The sequence below is a fragment of the Equus przewalskii genome, chromosome 8, assembly GCF_037783145.1.
Source record: "Equus przewalskii isolate Varuska chromosome 8, EquPr2, whole genome shotgun sequence".
Classification (NCBI taxonomy): Eukaryota; Metazoa; Chordata; class Mammalia; order Perissodactyla; family Equidae; genus Equus; species Equus przewalskii.
The window spans coordinates 24261934-24281015 of record NC_091838.1 but is presented as its reverse complement, the minus strand read 5'-3'; the positions used below and the strand labels follow the sequence as shown (position 1 = coordinate 24281015).

The 19082-nt window shown below is 38.7% G+C and overlaps 1 long non-coding RNA gene across 1 annotated transcript; it reads right to left on the bottom strand.

The window, feature by feature from the left end:
- Positions 1–12701: 12701 nt before the first annotated feature.
- On the bottom strand, positions 12702–18752 carry LOC139085047 (uncharacterized). The gene is made up of 2 exons (XR_011543034.1): positions 18594–18752; positions 12702–13966 (listed from the first exon to the last, which is right to left on the bottom strand). It is a non-coding gene; the product is annotated as an uncharacterized lncRNA (long non-coding RNA).
- Positions 18753–19082: the final 330 nt, after the last annotated feature.

Genomic DNA, 19082 nt, shown 5'->3' with positions numbered 1-19082 from the left:
GCTCTTCCACCCACGGCAAAACGTTCTTCATTATGTTACAGCCTGCGATCAAGTAATTCATTGGAGGAGGATGGAGAAATACTCAACGCATTAACAATATCATATGTAAAAGAGCTTTGCCACTTTAAATATTAAATATCTCATGTTTCAATATCAAAATAATGCCAATTCTCAAAAACATGCCTACACCAGCCTCTCTCAAGAAATGTATTTATCTGAGCATTTATTAAATGTTATGTTCCATGCAGTGAGTGGCTCTGCATTTGGAATCACATTAACTATTTTAGGCACCAATTCTTGAATTTGCAACTCAATAAAACAGCGCACATTTAAACAGTCTGCCAGCACCTCACACTCAACACACTGGGTTGGAATCGATCAGTAATGTTCATGACGTGCTCTGAGAGATGCCAGGAGGTTCTCAGAGCTAACCAAGAAGCCACAGTCAAGAGGGAATCATGTGTAACTCGAGGTTCTGCCAACCGCTTTCAAGCAGAGAAATTCTTCTTTCACTTGTTTTATGCAACGATTTCTCCTTAAGACCCCATCCATTTTGATAATGGGGAGTAAATGTTGAGCACACGGTAAATGCTCAATCAACATTCATTTGTTCCCTCCTCTCCCCTCCCCACCCCGGAATCTGCTATAACTTGTCCAACTCTCCTATTTCCATCAACATTAATATTTTTTCCCTAGTCTTAGAGTCCTAAGACCTTGAATTCTTCCTAAGCTATTCTTTCTTCACTCCTAATAGCCAGTCTTTCCTCTGTCCCATGGTGATCTTTCGTATGTCTCAAACACAGCCTTATCTCTCCATTTCCGCTAATGTCACATTCTAATAATAACTGGAAGTCCAGCAACAGCTTCAGATCTGAATTGTCCGCCCTTGATGTCTTATTGCCATCCAGATGATGCTCCCAACTTCTGCAGCCCTCCTCCTCCAAAATACTTGCAGCGTAGTCTCCCGCCAGGGCTGGTAAGGCTGCTCAGGTGTACTTTTTCATGTAAAGTAATCTAAAAAGTCTAAAGCCAAGCCTATGTTAATGCTGTTGTGAAACTAACCTTCTTAGGGGACCTATTGAGGGTTAAATAGCTAGGTAGGTGACCAGAAGTATGGTTGATAAGCATTCAGACGTTCAATGCATGCTTTACTAGGGCATTCCCTAAAGAATTTTCTAAGATTCTTTTCTCAAGAGATCTTCCTTTAAAAAGAAAGGGAGACAGAGACAGAGAAACTTTCATTTATCAAATAAGTTTGAGAACCCTCAAAAAATATTATCCTCCCAAGAGTAGGAATGAATATTAGCGTATTAAAGACTCTAGTAAGTTCTACAGTTAAGAAACCTGCTTAGGGCTGCCGGGTGGCATAGGGGTTAAGTTCACGTGCTCCACTTTGGTGGCCCGAGATTCACTGGTTCATATCCCAGGCACAGACCTATGCACCACTTATCAAGCCATGCTGTAGCAGGTGGCCCACATACAAAGTAGAGGGAGACTGGCACAAGTGTTAGCTCAGGGCTGATCTTCCTCAAAAAGAAAAAAGAAACCTACTTACCTTTTTTTAACGTACTATTCCACAAATCTATCTATTTAAATATTAAATGTCTTCTTTTTTGTTTTTATCCTTATCTTTAGCAAAATTATTAAAATCCTTCAGAATTTGTCTTTTAAAAAGTTTAGTAAAAGCTGCCTTCATAGGCACTATGGTGGACACAAATATTCAGTATTGTAAAGAATAATTATTACTAAATTACTACTGTTCATAAGAGTCTGGTAGATGAAGTCCAAAGTCCTTAACCTAGAATTCAAGATTCTTTACTATTTACTGCTACCTTATGTCCCTCCTTAGACTGCTGGCAGTGAAAATACTGGTTAAGTTCTGAAGTTCAGATCCCAGCTCTGGCATTTAGTAGCAATGAAACCCTCAGTTCCTCATTTGTAAAACGGGAATAATATCAGTACCTGTATTTCCTGGGTGGGCAGATTTCTGGACTCTAACACCGATCTACTGAATTTAATACTCTTGAAAAACGACCTGCGTTTTAACCTCCCCTGATGAACCTCAAGTGAGTAAAGTTAGAGAGAAACGCTGATCTAGAGGGGCTAAAGGATACTTAGTATCTAAAAGAGGAACATCACTGCTACTTTCAAGTGCTAGGAGAGGTAGTGTGCAAAACAAGAAGACATCTGTTTTGCCTGTGCCCAAGAGACAGAACTGGAATCTTGGTAAACGAGAGAAGAGGTAAATTTTAGCTCAGTATAAAGAAAGACTTTCTAATAACAATGGCTGTGCAAACACTGGGTAGGCTTCTTTGAGAAATAGATGTCTGTCCCTTGTGTCTGGGATTATTATTTAGTTGGAGCCTTTTCCAGGATATTTTAGAAGATATTCAGGCATCTCTTGGGGTTCTTAGACTACATGACTTCTAAATTTACTTTCCAATCTCAGGTACTATTATTCTGGACATGATATCACACGTGGAAGCAGACATTTACTAAGTAACCTTCACGCCCACAGCACTTGGCTCTTCCTCACCTTCACTCGTGATACAGTTGTTCAAAGAAGAATCTTTTTCAAAGATTTGGGTATTTGGAGTGTTCTTTAGAAGATTTCTCTGAATATTCTCAGCTCAAGACATTAAATCACGTATGCTAAAAATACTCTAAAAGCATAGGTTCATGTCTTTAAAAAAACACATAGGAAGCTCTCTCCCAGGAAACAGAACCCATCATGATGCTATGGGAGAAAACTCAGGAGCTTCCACTGGTGTCCATGTCCACCAGCCGCCATTCCTTAAACAGCTAGAACAAGCGCGCAAAGTTCTTGTAATTAATCCTTGAATCACAAAGGAAACAGTATGCTCCTCTCCCAGCTGCTGCCATGAGTCACATAAAACATCACCTTGGTTATGAGACCAGAACTTTAAACATGTATTAGGACTGAAAACACAGCTAAAAAGGCACAAAACCCAAATTGTTTCCATGCCACTGTAGCAAGTATTAAAAAAAAATACCTGCACAACTTTTATAATATAGATTTGTGAAATGATGAAAATGCTGCTATCATTTATACTTTTCTTTCAGAATGGACACATTCATAAATGAATGGTTCTGTAATAACCCAATGGCACCTTCATAAATCTCTCCAATGTATGGTACTCTGTAACACATCTGATGAGAAATGTGTTTACTCTTTCAGGATTAAAAATAGAAAAATACAATAGAACAAGTTCATTGGCAGGTTCAGGTGGCCACTTAGTTTATAATAGAATCAGGAAATGAAAGTGCCCTGTGGTGTAGTAAAAAACTCCGCTAGAACCCATTTTTAGCTAACGCAAGCAAAGCATGTTAGTGAGTTTCCTCAGTTGTCAGCATTAAAAAAAAAAATTAACTGTATACCTCCTTTCAATCAGCTAAATATTTATTCAAATCTTCAGCTTGTTATTTCTTCATTAACAAGGTTTCCCCTGCTGCTCAGCAGAATATGTGAGGAACTTTGCAAATGTCAGAAGCACTCAAGTTGAATCAACCAAAGGAAGTGATAAAAAAGCTCATAATCAAGTGGAGCTACAATAGTGGCACATTTCAAGCTGGGAAATAATAGATCAATACCCAAGGCTCTTTCCCACGGGATAATGCTGCTATTTGTTCTGATTTTGTGATTTGTTTTTACTCATCAAATCACAAGTACAATGCATTTCTGTGTTAACCTTCAATTTGTAAATGATCATTTGTATTCTAATCCTCAGAACAGACAACAGAGGAAAGAGCGTACAATTTTGAAAGAAAAGCTGAGTCTCATGAACAAAGCAGAGCAAAATAAAATAAGCAAAGCGTTTTAGGGAAAGAATTAGTGCTTTAGGAGCTCCTGGTTAGCGTGCGAATATCTCCTCCTAAGAGGTAAATCAAGTCTAATGATGTAGTTTATGAAACTACATTTGTATACAAATGAAACTATACTTGTAGACAAATATAACAAAGGTGCTCACAGAAAAAAGTTTTTAAAAGCTTCAGTCTAATCTGGCATTGAGAAGATCTAACATGTTCATTTGCTTGTTTTGAAAAAAAAATTGTGTATTATCTTGAAGTAGCAGATGTTTTACATTTAGTTTTGTGGTTCAGAGAGGATTTGGTTTGTGAGAGCTCTCCTGCTACTGGTCTAATATAAAATCTTATCGCACCAATTTCTTTTACATAATTCCATCTTAGCTTCAGCACCATTGTCCAATAATAAAACACGCCCTTGTCAATTTATCTTTTAAACCGGTTTCCTTACATCATTTCAGATGTATGTTACCATCTTAGAGTTACCAATTATTAAAAAAATCCTGGTTCATAAACATAAACCATAGCTATAAACCATAGATAAATCTATGGACTGCTATTTCTTCATAAAAAATAATGATTTATCAAAACTCAACTTCAAAATATGCTTCCAAAATTACAAAGAAGAAAAAGTTTCAATGTCTAGGTAAAGAAATGAACCCTCAAAAATTTGACAGTGTTGGTGCACATCTTCCTGGGTTACAAAAATTCGGTACATATATGTTTCTCTCTCCAAATATAGACTTTTCTATACTAGAAAGGTTCATTTAAAAAATAAGTATGTGACCCGCCATGAAAAGGAACAAGCGGCTCTTACTGCTGAGGACAGTGATTACAATGGGAGGACTTAACCTACCTTCCGAAGGATCCCAACGCAAGAGGGAGAGTAGAAGCAAGGATGCTTAGCAGTGAAGTGCTGGAAAATCCCAAACTCGCCACATCAGTGTTTAGCAGGTTTTTCAAGTCTTCAAATACAGGAAGAAGAAGGAAGAGAGTCTGAAACCAGAGTTCGGGTAAAGGTTATTTTTCAGTCCCCAGTGCCCGTGTTCATTCATAGCCCACAGGAGTTCCCCTCAGCCAGGCCTTGGGGTACTTGCCTTGTTCCTCTGGGAGGGTTAGCACCATCCAAAAGGGCAAACTTTGTGGAAGGTGGATATGCAATGAAGGCAAGTTTCATTGCTCCCACCGTGCTGCCACCTGAAGATCCTGTCCGCAGGGCTGGACACACCAGCCCGATCTTCCCAGGCTAAGGTGACTGTTGATGAGATGGCAATATTAGGCCCTCGGTGAGGAGGGGAGCGATGGCTTACTTAATGAGAAGAAAAGGGGTATTTCAAGGAGCAGAGTTCAGTTACTCCTCTTTAGTATAGTGATTGATTTTACATGGCAAACAAATGAAATGTTAACACCACTTATAAACAAAATAATTGCAATGTCATCTTAGGATGAGGTCTGTGCATCAGCTACTTTGGTGGCCATAGGGAAAGTCAGCTAATGCTTAGATAAATGTCACCCTTTCCTTTGCATTCAAACTTTGTTCAAGATATTGCATAGGAAAGATCACTAAGTGGGTATTTTTTGCCCAATATTTCCTAAGGAAAGCAAAGATGCTTTACTGGACTCCAAGGTCCAGAGAGATCTGCCTTCAAGTGATGTTGTGAGTAGCTTTGTAGAATAAGCTGGTTTCTTTTGTCAAAGGAGTTCTCTTTCAAGGTGGCTGAGAGTTTATTTTTTACCTTGTGTGAAAATTCTACAGAGAGCCTAATAGCACAGAATGGAGTCCAGAAATCATCTGTAATACTCAACCGCAACATGGATTTTATTTTATGCCTCTTTCTAAATAAGTCTCTTCTAAATATATTTTTGAGGACTGACGGCACATAAAAAGGAGCTATTAAGGAGAACCACAGGGTGTCCGTGATGGGAAGGTCTGATTATCCCTGACAGCCTCCAACTTTGAATTCATGGAAAGGCAAACCACAAATATTTCACTGAGACTAGCATGCAGATAAATTTTATGCCACATTGCCCTTCTCCCCTTTTTCTCCTCTTTCCTCTCCCCTGCCTTCCCAGTTCCTTCTAAAATGGTACATCTGTTACAAGGTGTTCTTGGAAGCTTTCTTATGTCATCTGAATCAACATAATCTCAGATGCGTCAGTATCTCTTTAAAAGGTAAACTTACTTAGTCCTATAGCAGCATCCTAATTAGAAAGCACTCTATGCATTTATACTCTACATTGCATTATGAAGTGTTAGTTTGTAGTAGGTTATTCTGGGAAAAGCTCCGTGCTTTCCAAACACTGAATTTCAGGGAAGTCCTCTGCAAAATCTTGAAACGAATTTCAATCTTATCCTTCGTTCAGGTTTCAGTCTGTGACCTTGCACCCAGATTCCATGAATAGAACATTGTCCTCGCAGGGCAGAGGCTCAATAACTGGACATTTTCTGGGTCCCTGAATTTGTACAATGAGATATCAACTCCAATCTGTGAGCACAATGCTCCAGTGACTGCCAGGAATGGCTGCAATATTGATGCCTTTCAATGGAGATCACATCATTCACACTGCAGAGCTCAATAAAATGATACTGTAGTTAACAAGTTTTATAACACAAAGTTACTTTAAAACATGGAACTAATCAGAGGGAAGTCTGTTTATGCATGTCACCGCCACATTTAATTGTCAATAAATAAACAAAGATTTGCTTCACCTATTGTCATGTATATCAAGTAAGTCATTAATCTAAACTAATGAAGCTTAAGATATATGACAGACAGTTTTTACGGAGCGCCTTCTTAATGATATGTTTGCTTTTCATTTCAATGCCAAGAGCCCATTATCAAGAAAGCAGCACATTATGGCCCAAACGCATTGAAATCTACAGCACTACTCTTTGTTCCGAGTTCACAATACGCAGCGCTGGCACTTACATATTCATGTACTCTCTGAGATGAAAAGCATTAGTTAGAAATGAATAAAGGGAGGAGGGACAATGCATCGAATGCTCCTGTTCTGTGGTGGGTTTCCCCCCTTCAGATTTTTAAGCTCACCTGGAAAGAAAAAGGAAACTAAATCCAGCCCAATTCACGCACAGAGCCATTTTGAAAAATGTGAGTGAATAAGTATCATAAACACAATGAGTCCTAATCACTAAAGAACACCCTGAATCTCCGAAGAACGCAAATCCAGGATGCCAAGCTGCAGACAACGAGCTACTGGATAATGAAAGCAAGCATTCGACACTTATGTCAATGTTCACGTTAGTCCTAAAGCTCTGATGGTTTCCAAAGATGAGGTAATTATTGCTTATTCTGTTTCTAGTTTGGATGAGAATAATGTGGACAAATTAACATCTATCAAGTCATAATGATTCCTATACCTGGTGACGTGGCAAATTCAAAATAGTTGGCCCTTTGGGCTGATGCCACCAAAAAACTGCTACAGGCTCCAAAGACCAAATGAACGATTCAGTCATGTCACAATTTGATTTACTTAAATCTGGAGAACTATGCCTTAAATGGGACCAGATTACAAAAGAACACAATTAATCTGTGTGCAGGGCAGAACAAAGGACTATCACTATGTATGGCCAGGGATCTTGATTATCTTGTTCCTCAATGTATTTCCAGCACCTTCTACAGTCCTGGCCCATGGTGAGTACTCGGTCAATATTTGCTAAGTCTATGAAAGCAACCATGATATAATGAAAAGAAGGATTTCTTTTTTTAAAGATTGGCACCTGAGCTAACAACTGTTGCCAATCTTCTTTTTTCTTCTGCTTTTTCTCCCCAAATCCCCCAAGTACACAGCTGTATGTTTTAGTTGTGGGTCCTTCTAGTTGTGGTATATGGATGCCACCTCATCGTGGCCTAATGAGCAGTGCCGTGTCCGTGCCCAGAATCCAAACTGGCGAAACCCTGGGCCTCCAAAGCAGAGCACATGAACTTAAACACTTGGCCCCGCGGCCGGCCCCCAGAAGGATTTTTTTAAACTTTTTTGGAAACACCTTCTTCTCCTCTCCTATCCCATTTTATCGCTTCCTCTGGTGAAAACAGGAAGGCCTTCACTGTCGAGAGCTTCTCTTCTGTATCTTCAGGCTCATGCGCAAAGGGCCTTTATGAAGTCATAAGTTCTTTCTTGAATTTTCTACCTGCTCAAACCAAAGCAAAATTCAATTCATTCCATCAAGAGATGCTCATGGAGCATACCATGGGCCAGACTGGTATGTGGCCCCTCGTGGAGCACAGAGACACACCCTCAGAGAATTAGAGAACTTGGTAAGCAGAATTTTAGAGCTGTGGAAATAAAGTCCTAAGTGACAGAAGAGGTTGACTGTGAGTGGAGATTCAAGGAAGGCTTCCCACGACATGTCATATGAAGTCACCTGGAGGGTGACTTAGCTTTTGACAGTCCATGAAGAAGGGAAAAATGAGCAAATGAACAGAACATGATAAAGCACTGAGTGTTCAGGGATCAGGAAGTGGTCCAAGGGCCTAAGCAATGAGTATCATGACATGAGACTGAAAAAGTAAGCTGGGACAGATTATGATCAGTGATCACAATCATAGCCGTTGTTAACATTCCTTTAGTGCTAGTTATTCCAGGCACACAGGCATTTACTTTTCACAATAAACCTCATTTTCTGAGTGAGGGAACTGAGGCTTCCAGGGGAAAGAGCCTTGTCCAAGGTAACACAGCTGTATGTACGCTCCTGGACTCAAGTCCACATCTCTCTGAGTTCAAAGCCCAAGCTTAATCCTTGTTCTTTTCACAAATGCCTAGAGAGAGAAGCCTGAGCAATTGCAAGCCCTGGGCCTTTTAATGAAACTCCATAGGTTTCTACAGACCTTCTCAGGCCTTTGTGCAGAAGGGAATGCTGAGAAGGGAGATAAAAACAACGAAGAAAGGGTCCATTTTTATACTCATTGTTGGGTTTTACGAGGAAGGTTAAAATAGCAGGTGATCAAGTTGGCCATTTAAGGACATGTTTGGTTTTAGGGAAGTGCTATTTCCATGTTGTTTCCAGAACAACCATGTGTCTCTGAGGATGCCCAGTGCCACATCAGGTGCTCTGTGTGAAACTAGGTCCTAAGACTGGAAGTAAAAACAAAAAAACAAATATTAAAAACACCTGATAACCCCTCGTCCCTGTAGCCCAGCCTGTGCCACAGGCACCCTGGACACATTGAAACTGCCTCATTCTATAGAATTCTGGAAAAATGTCCCATATGTTCTCACTAATTTATTCCAGAACTTCTCAAACTTTGTGATCAAAAAGATATTCCTGATATGGAAGCCTCAAAATATATATTAAACTTATGATCCAGCAAGGTTGAAGAAAGGAGTTTTTGGCTAATACAGCATTGTGGCTGGTAAACTGTTTCTGGGTATAAAGAAAACTGGTTATAATTACCAAAAAGAAAAACCATAATATATTAAAATACTCTAGACCAGGCTTTCTCAACTTGAGCACATTGACATTTTAGGCTAGATTAGTCTTTGTTCTAGGGGGCTGTCCTTACACTGCAGGATCTTTAGCAGCATCCTTGGTCTCTCCCTGCTAGATGTCAGTAGCAATCCCCAGTTGTAACAACCAAAAACGTCTCCACTCAGAGCCAATGTCCCCTCGGTGGCAGAATCATCCTCAATTGGGAATACCTGCTCTAAACATTCATATGTAATGAACATAATATAATCTTGTTTCGGTGATTCAAAAGGCACATTAGAATCCAGTTGAGACTTTGATAAAAACACGAGAGCATGGTGAGAACAGAGGCAGTTTAGTGTTCTAATTAATGAAACATCAGATAACAGAGCTAACAGTAATAATAAGCAGCGAATATTTGTCTATTGGAGCACAATTAAATTTATCTATGAGCAAAACACTCATTATTTACATTATTTTGCAACTGAGAAAACTCAAGTCTCAGGGAGATGCCATAATTTATCCAGTGACGTATTATCAAGTCTCGGGTGAATGTTCTGGGCTCCCTGCAGGAATCCTAGGGGACTACAGATCCCGATTCCCTGTTTAAATAACATAGGGCTCTTGCATTTCCTTAAAATTATATGAGCCACGTGATGATGACCTCCACTCATATTGTCTTAAATTTCTTTTCAACTTTTCCTTCCCTATGTAACATATTTATAGTGCCAGAACTTCACTGGATGTGAGAGAGCAACTTGAATGCCAAGATGTGTGGGTACTTTAGTGCTTTGGGACAGGTAAAGAAAATTAAGATATCAAGAGCCCACAAAGATAAGAAGGCTTTGGACCTCCTTGGACAATGGGCAAATGTGTCAGGAGCCAAAGGCAAACCAAAATAGAAAATATATTTGGCTAAGACTTTGCAACAATATTGCAACATTGCTTTTGTCTTTACTATTGAAAGGGACATTTTCTCTATTATCTTCTTTATTTCAAAAGCACTTGATGTAGTACAAATCCATCCCCTCTTGTCCTAACTAGATGTCTTAAAAACAGCTATTTCAAAAAGAGCTATTTCAAAGTCTCTGTACTATCACCATTGAAATTGTTGAAGTCCATAGTGTATAATACTCATGGCTCAATGTTTAGCCGTGATCCAAGAAAATATGTCACCATCCATGACCATGAGTTGAGCCCAATGTCAGGAGTGTTTACAAGTGGACAGGTGCTGTGACCCCTGGGAACCCTTCTCCATGGCTCCTCCCCACAAATAGAAGCCATTCAACCATTTAGCTCTTCTAAACACCCTGCTGCTCCCATTCCTCAAAACTCACTTCTGGGTGATTAACCTCTTAGATATTTTTCTCCCAGGAGATAATGATCCAAGAAGTAAAATCTTCCTCCCTCAGCCTCTAGGAGAATTGGTCCCAAAAGAAAATGTCCCTCCTGTAGAACCAGTCAAAACAGAGAATTGCCAGGGCCTTTCACTCCCCAGGAGGAATAGAGTCACCAACACTGAAATAGTCCCCCTTGGTTTTAAAAGCTGAACTGCCTTTCTCATCCATCTAAGTATTTCTCCTCAAGGTCTTCCATCACCTCGCACTCACACTCTGAACTGCCTTCTACTGAGATCTCCCAGCTTACAGCTGGTGGGATGTGAGAAACTGGAGAAAAATCTCAGCTACCAGGTGTCCTCCGCACCTACCCTTTCAGGAGCTCTCCCATCACAGCTACACTCAGGAGTTGGTCCCACAAGCACCTTTTAATATTTCTTGATCAAGAGGAGAGTTAAACTCTTAGCTGCTAACTTTTACTACTTTATACTAACTTTTTTATATCTATTACTCTATGCCAGGCACAGCCAGCCCTGGTGACCTAGTGGTTAAGAGCTGGCATTCTCTCAGCCACTAGCCAGATTCATTTCCCGATCAGGGAACCAAACCACCCATCTGTTAGTTGTCATACTGCGGCGGTTGCATGTTGCTGTGATGCTGAAAGCTATGCCACCGGTATTTCAAATACCAGCAAGGTCACCCACGATAGATGAGTTTCAGCAGGGCTTCCAGACTAGGAAGAAGGACCTGGCCACCCACTCCTGAAAAAATCAGCCACGGAAACTCTATGAACAGCAGCAGAGCATCGTCTGATAGAACACTGGAAGGAGCAAGGATGGCACAAAAAGACCAAACAAGGTTCAGCTCTGCTGTCCACAGGGTCCCTAGGAGTCGGAATTGACTAATGTCGGAATCCATGACACTAACAACAATGCCAGACACGCTAAGTGCTTTATATGTATTAACTTATTAGGTACAACAATATTACGTGTAAGTTTCATTATTATCCTCATTTCACAGAGGAGGAAATCAGGTCTCTGAGTTTTAAGTACATGATTACACAGCTAGTAAGTGTCCAAGCTGGAAATCAAACCCAGGCCATCTGGGCCCAGAGTCCACAACCACGTGACCAGTTTCTCTTTGTTTTCTAGACTTCTCAAGGAGAATCTCAATGCACCGAGTTTTTTGTTCTCCTCACCAGGAAGCGCACTATGAACTCTCTCCACCAGACTGGAGGAGAATGTCAGCACCATAGGCACACATCAGAGATTCCCAAGAAGGTGGAGAGAGGCACACCTCAGAGGCTTCATCCTTTCTACTCCTTTCCCCTTAACAGTGGATCAAATCTGGGTTCTTGAAACTTGCTTAGGTTGCCTCCATGCGTTCAACCAGCACACATGGAATCACAAACTCTTTCCATGAAAAAATAATACAGGCACACTTTTAAGGTCTACATTAGTAAAGGCATCTTTGTCCCTTTCTTTTCAGGAAAAAAAAACACAGCCTCTGTACTGTGGCTCATGGTAGTTTCAGGTTTTGAGAGGATTAGTGAGTTCCAGCCTTTTACTCAAGGTCTCTCAACTATGACTTTCTCCACAAACCCTGTTGTGGTCCCCAGAACCAGGCATGGTCTCTCTCGTTAGAATCCCCAGCACACGGCATGATTTCCTAAGTCACAGCCGTAAGTTAGCCTTTGTCTAGCTATTTGAATTATTTGGCTGACCCCTAAATTTGTGTTTCCAGAGGACAGGTTGTACATCTTGCTAAGCTTTGGAACAAAAACGGTAGCTGACGTTTATGAAGTGGTTCCAGCGTGACGGAACTCCTGCTCGGCACTTTAGATGGTTTCCCTTACTTGATCTTCATCATAAATCTGTGGAGTTGCTTTCATCATTATCTCATTTTTCAAATGGATAACTGAAGTTTAGAAGGGCTGAGAACATTCCCCAAGTTCCCTTTGTTGATAATTATTCAATTATTGCTCTTATTACTCAAGTTGCCTAATCTTCCATGCATCATATCTGTCTGTGTCTGTGGTTTGTGTATGAAATTAGATAATTAAAGTGCTTTTTGATGCAATTAAGGACATGCAAAATCATCCACAAGCAACTCAGTGAGAATTAATACACAAAGCTTTTATAGTTAATTGTATAGTTTCTAGATTAAATTCAAGTTAAGATAATATACATCTTCAGAAGTCATTGTAGGCCAACCAGCTTGCATTTCCTGAAGGGCAAGAACTCCTTCTTTAGCTTCACTTTGTCCTCAGGGTTGTATGAAAATGGATCAATTGAAGAAAAAATGGTGACATTCTCTGTTCATTCCTTTCTTTTCTTTGATTTCTCCTTTCTTCACTCTTTTACTCATTGGTGATCCTCCCCTCCTCCACAAAATAAAATTTTGCTGTCTATTATTTGTCTTCTTATTCACTGTCTACCCTCCTTGCCCCAAGAATGCCTCTCTCAATCAAGTCAAAAACTGTGGATGGCAGCCAACTATAATTCTTCACTGATTTAACAATTATTTTCCAGCATCAATGATTTTCAATATGTAAGCTCATCCACACTTTCAATCTCAACCAGTGGAATGAAAGGCCCTTTTTCTTATTAAAATAAATTTCAAAAAATGACATCAGTTGAGAGAAAGCATGGTCAGAAAAATTTTCCCAGAAAAAGTAAAGTCATCAAAGGACTTCCCTCAGCCCCGACCAGAAGTGCCAGGCCAAATGGTTGACTGCGATTCTACCACCTTCAAAGACCAGACGGCCTCAATGCTTCTTTAATTGCCCAAGGTATAGAAAATGAAGGAAATTTTCTAAATCCTGTCTATGAAACAAGCACACGCATTGTAATTAGTCTTTGGGTGGTGAACATCATGTAATCTACACAGAATTCGAAATATATTATGATGTACACCTGAAATTTATGTAATGTTATAAACCAATGTTACTGCAATAAAACAAACAAGTCCAACATATATACCTAAACCTGATAAAGATAATATGTACATACAAACCTACAGAACAATTCCACTTATAAATACCAGTGAAAAATTACTAAATAAAACATTAGCCAACAGAATCCAAGAGCCCATTTAAAAAATTATAAGACATCATGACCAAGTAAAATTTACTCCAGAAATATAAGAAATTATATCAATGTAATTCACCTTATTATAAATCCAAGTAAAATATAATATAATCTCCATAAATGCTAAGATATCTTCATTGAAATTCAATACTCATTTTAAAAATCCATTTTATATATGTTTACATAATGAGAAGTCACTAGACGCTTTCCCACTGAGACAGGAAGGAGGTAACATGCGCTCCACCACCACTACTATTCACAGCTGGGCTGGAGTCATGAGCATTGGCCATCTGAAAAAGAACACAAAGACCACAATTAAGAGCATAAGAACTGGGGAGGAAAGAAGGAAAATTCTGTCTCTTTTGTACATGACATGATAGTAGACCTAGAGAACCAATGATATAACTAACGCAAACATTAAAGGAATTGAATAATCTATCAGGATAGAAAATTAGCACACAAAAAGTAAATAGCCTTCACAAACACAAAATGATGCCAGTTAGAAGATTTATTAAAACAGAAAACCCGCTTACAGTAATGAAAATAAAAGATTCTTAGAAATAAATTTTAAAAAGAAAACTTTAAAACTCTCTTGAAGACAAAAAAGAAAAAGTATGAGAGAGAGAGAGAGAGACTAGCACAAATAAAAAGATATTGCGTCTGCTTAGATAGGGCAGTTTAGCATATATGCCAGTTCTCCCCCCAGTTAGTTTACTAATTCATTGCAATCCTAAGAAAATTACCAACAACTTTATTTTTTTCCAGAACTATGTGAGTTAATTCTGAAGTGCATCTGGAAAAGAATCCAAACATGCCCAAGAAAATCCTGAAAAGTAAGAACAATATGTAAGTATTACTGCTACTAGATATTAAAACTCTAAAGATCAATAATTAAAACAACATTGTTCAGGTACATAAATAGACGGATAAATCAATGGAAGGGAATTTATAAATTTAAACTGGAACATCTTGTAACATAAAACAAGGAAGTATTCAAAAACGAACGACACAGATCAAAACAAAAGAGAGGCCAGCTTGAAGGGCTCCCATTGGCCAATTTTTCTAACGCTTTGAGTATAATAAAGAATAATGATCCTAACGTATGAGATATTAAAAAGAGCAAGAGAGAGGGTAAGGGAAGACCTTCCTTTCATGAGAACGCCAACTATGAAACTCAGAAGAAATGTTCTCTTGTAATTAATCTCAGAATACATTATTATTTTTGCTTAAAACAGTTAAAGACATTTTAAGAAGATGAATGAAAGGGAAAAAAGTCTTTTATATTTACCTACATATATACTATTTCTGGTATACTATATTCCTTTATAAAAATGTTTCCACTTCAGATCATTTTCCTTTAGCCTGAAAAACTTGAACACTTCTTGTAGTGCAATTTTGTTGGCAATTAACTCTCTCAGGTTTCGCTTTATTGAAATAAAAACACTTTTTGAAGGATAGTTTAAGGAATCCAGTATTCTAGTTTGACAGATTTTTTTTTCCTTTCAGCACTTCAAAGATGTTGTACCATTGTCTTGTGGCTTGCAAATTTCTGATAAGTCTGCAATTAATTCAATTTTTGTTTCTATACACAGTGATTCTCAATGTGGGTCAACTATCCCCCCAGGGACATTCAGCAATGTCTAGAGACACTTTTGATTGTCACTGGAGTTGTTTTACTGCCATCTAGTGAATAGAGGCTAAAGATGCTGCTACACATCTTACAATGAACAGGGCATTCCCACAAGAAACAACAATTATCCAGCCCAAATTTTCAGTAGTGCTGAGGTTGAGAAACCCTGCTCTGTTATAAAGTGTGTCTATATTAATCAAGCTGATTTTAACATTTTTCTCTTTATCACTGATTTTCAGCTATTTGATTACGATGGGTCTTGGTGTGTGTGCATGTGTATGTTCTGCTTGGCATTTATTGAGCTTATTGGATTTGTGGGTTTATGTTTTTCATTAAAGTTAGAAAATGTTTGGCCATTAACTCTTCCAATATTTCTTCTGCCCTTCTTTTCTCTCCTTCTGGGATTCCAATTACACAAATGTTAGACCACTTGATATTATCACACAGGTACCTGAGAATCCATTCATTTTTCAGTCTTTTTTTTTTTCTCTATAAGCTTCTTTGAGATTCTGTTTCTATGACTTCAAGTTCTCTGATCTGTTCTTCTGCAGCAGAAAATCCATTTTTAATATCATCTGGTAAATATTTATTTCATAAATTGTATTTTAGTTTCTGGAGGTTCCATGTGGCTCTATTTCATATGGCCTATTTTTCTTCTCCTTATGTGCATCTTTTCCTTTAAACAGCTGTACATTGTTATAATAGTTGTTTTGAGGTTCTTATGTGCTAGTTCCATCGATTTGCTCACTTCTGGGTCTGTTTCTACTGACTGATTTTTCTCCTGGTTACAGGTCATGTTTTCCTGCTTTTTGGCATGTCTAGTAATTTTAGACATTGTGACCAGATCCAGGACATTGTGACTGTTACATTACAGAGTCTCTGAATTTTGTTGCATCCTTTAAAGAATTTGCAACTTTGTTTTAGTAGACGTTGAGTTACCTGTATATCCCTTTGCTCCCTTCAAGACTTGTTTATAAGCTTTTCTAGAGTAAGTCTAGAGTAGCCTTTACTCCAGGAATGGTTCAGCATCCCTAAGTTATAATCTGTCTGAGGTCTCTGCTGAATGTCCTGGTGGATCAAACTCCACTTGACTGCTTGGAATCTGAAATTCCCCCACATTATGTAAACTCTGATAATTGTTCACCTTGCCGTTATCTGGTCATTTTTGCTCAGCCATGTGACACGCAGCATTCAGCAAAGTGTTAAGAAAATTCCTCTGCACATTCCTGGAGCTCTTTTTTTTGAGTAGTCCCTACCTTTCTGCAACTTCTAGCAACAACAGTCACCTTAAACTCTGATCTCCATCTCTTTGACTCTTGTGTGGTTCTTTTTGAGCTCCCCCTTCCTGTGCCTCAATCCAGAAATAGCTTCTGGGAAGAAACCTGGAGTGGTTATAGGGCTCACCTTGTTTGTTTCCCCTCTCTCTAGTCCTCTGCTATCTGTTGCTCAATGTTTAAAGCAGATGTTTTGTATATTTGGTCCATTTTTTAAGTTTCTAATGGTAAGAGGATAATTCTAGCCCTTCTTACTCCATCGTGGCTGGAAGTGGAGCAGCAAGCTCCTGTATTTAGGAATGAAATGTCACGATGCCTATAACTTCATTTCAAATGGTTTAGCCTAGAGACAGAGAGTAAAAGAGAGAGAGAAAGCCAATGTGAAAAAAAGTTAATAATTAGTAAATGTAGGTTAAGACTATAAAAGTAGTCATTGTATTACTCCTCAGCTCTTTTTATAGACTTGAAATTTTTCCAAATAAATAGTTGAAGAAAGAAATGGCAAGGCTATGCTATTGCTTATGGCAATAATCTTCTGAAAGTTTTGACAAAAATATTAGAAGAGTTTTCTAAGTATAATTTTAGTAGCTCCGTATAAAGAAAAACATCTGGATACTTAACTATGTTTTCTCTCATGAAATAACATCACCTCAAGTGCCATGAACAATACAAGAAGACATTTTATATCGAGACTATTGCCTGTCCCCTAGTAAAAGTCCAAGTCTATATTAACTATAAAACTTTGAAGGCTTATCCCCATTTTGTACATAGGAGGATGAGAGGATGGGAAGAGGTGTAAGCCAAAGTACTTTTTCTTCTCTTTCTCATTATTCATCTTTAAAGAACAATTCAGAAATTACAGCTCCCAGAAAACAAAAGGACTGCAAAAAGGGAGACTTTTTAGGAAGCTTTGCAATGAATTTCACAAAATTAAAGCTTTTATCAGCAAAAACTTAAAAATTTATAAATGGGGCCAGCAGTGCATGATGAAAAATACAATTTTTAGTGAATTTATTGCCGCTGCATGCCAGGGACCAGATATAAGGAGTCATGCAGGGAGGTGGTGGTTACAGAAGAATATCTCATCTTGTACAACAGAGCTGACTCAAGGGAAACTGCTAAACCTAATATCCTGGGATCTAGGTGCTCCAGCTGGCTGTCCACCTGCAAATCTGAGGAAGGAGTTCATCCTACTGTCAAGAAGTTGCACAGAAGTCAAGATAAACTGGATAGATTGTTTCACATTTTTGATTGATAAATATAAAAGAAATCAAAAAGACCTATGAAAAATAAACCATAGCAAGGAAAAGGAAATATCATCATGAAGGTGCAAAGGAGGGAGCAATCTTTAAAGAAACTTTATCACGGAAACCAAAAATAAATACTTTTCTTAATGTAGAACATCTTCTATAAATTACAAGGCAGATATCACCTCCATAAAGAAGTGCAGAAAGCCACAGGGCACAATAGGGTGATGTGTTTGGAAAGCGGGATGAGGTTAAAACACTAAGATCTAAGATCTGAAAAGGAAACAGATTAGGATGAGATAAAGATGAATTGAGAGAGCATTAAATTATCAGGCTTTAACCCCCATTGGAAGTTATTTATAAGAAACAAAAGAAAGTCAGATTAGTCATATAGAGGACAAACCGTAGAAGCATTTTCAAAATATATAGAACAACAAAATAAGAGATATGATAGAATGGAAGAATAAATATTGAGAAAAATAACCAAGACAATTTAAAAGAAGTAATAAACAGAACTGAAAGTGAAATAAGACTGTGAGATGCAGGCCAAAAGCGCTCACTGTGTCCCAAAGAAAATTAACACAAAGAAGCACATATCCTGACATAACATTAGGAAAAATTTTAATTTCAAGAATAGGAATATATTGATAAGAATACTTTCAGAAAGAAAAATTGTGCTATGAATCAGGCATTCCCAGGATCCTCTTCTTGGGTTCAATTAATTTGCTAGAGTGGCCCACAGAACTCAGAGAAACATTTTACTTACAGATTACTGGTCGATTATAAAAGGGTGTAATTCAGGAACATCCAGATGAAAGAGGGGCACAGGGCAAAACACGTGGGAAGGAGCGCACACCTTCCATGCCCTCTCCGGGCACACCACTCTCCCCACACCTCCATGCATTCGTCAACCCAGAAGCTCTCTGAACCCCAGCCTTTTGGGTTTTTGTAGAGGCTTCATTACGTAGGCATGGTTGATTACATCATTGGCATTGGTGATTCATTCACCTCCAGCCTCTCTTTCCTCCCAGGAGGTCTGGGGGTGGGGTTGAAAGTTCCAACCCTCTAATCACTTGGTTGGCTCCCCAGGCAACCAGCCTCCATCCTTAGGTTAACTAGGGGCTTTCCAAAGACACCTCATTAACATGACAAAAGGCCTTTATTGCTCTCATCACTTAGGAAACTCCAAGGGTTTTAGGAGCTCTGTGCCAAAAACAGGATGAAGACCATATACATTTCTTATTATAAATCATAA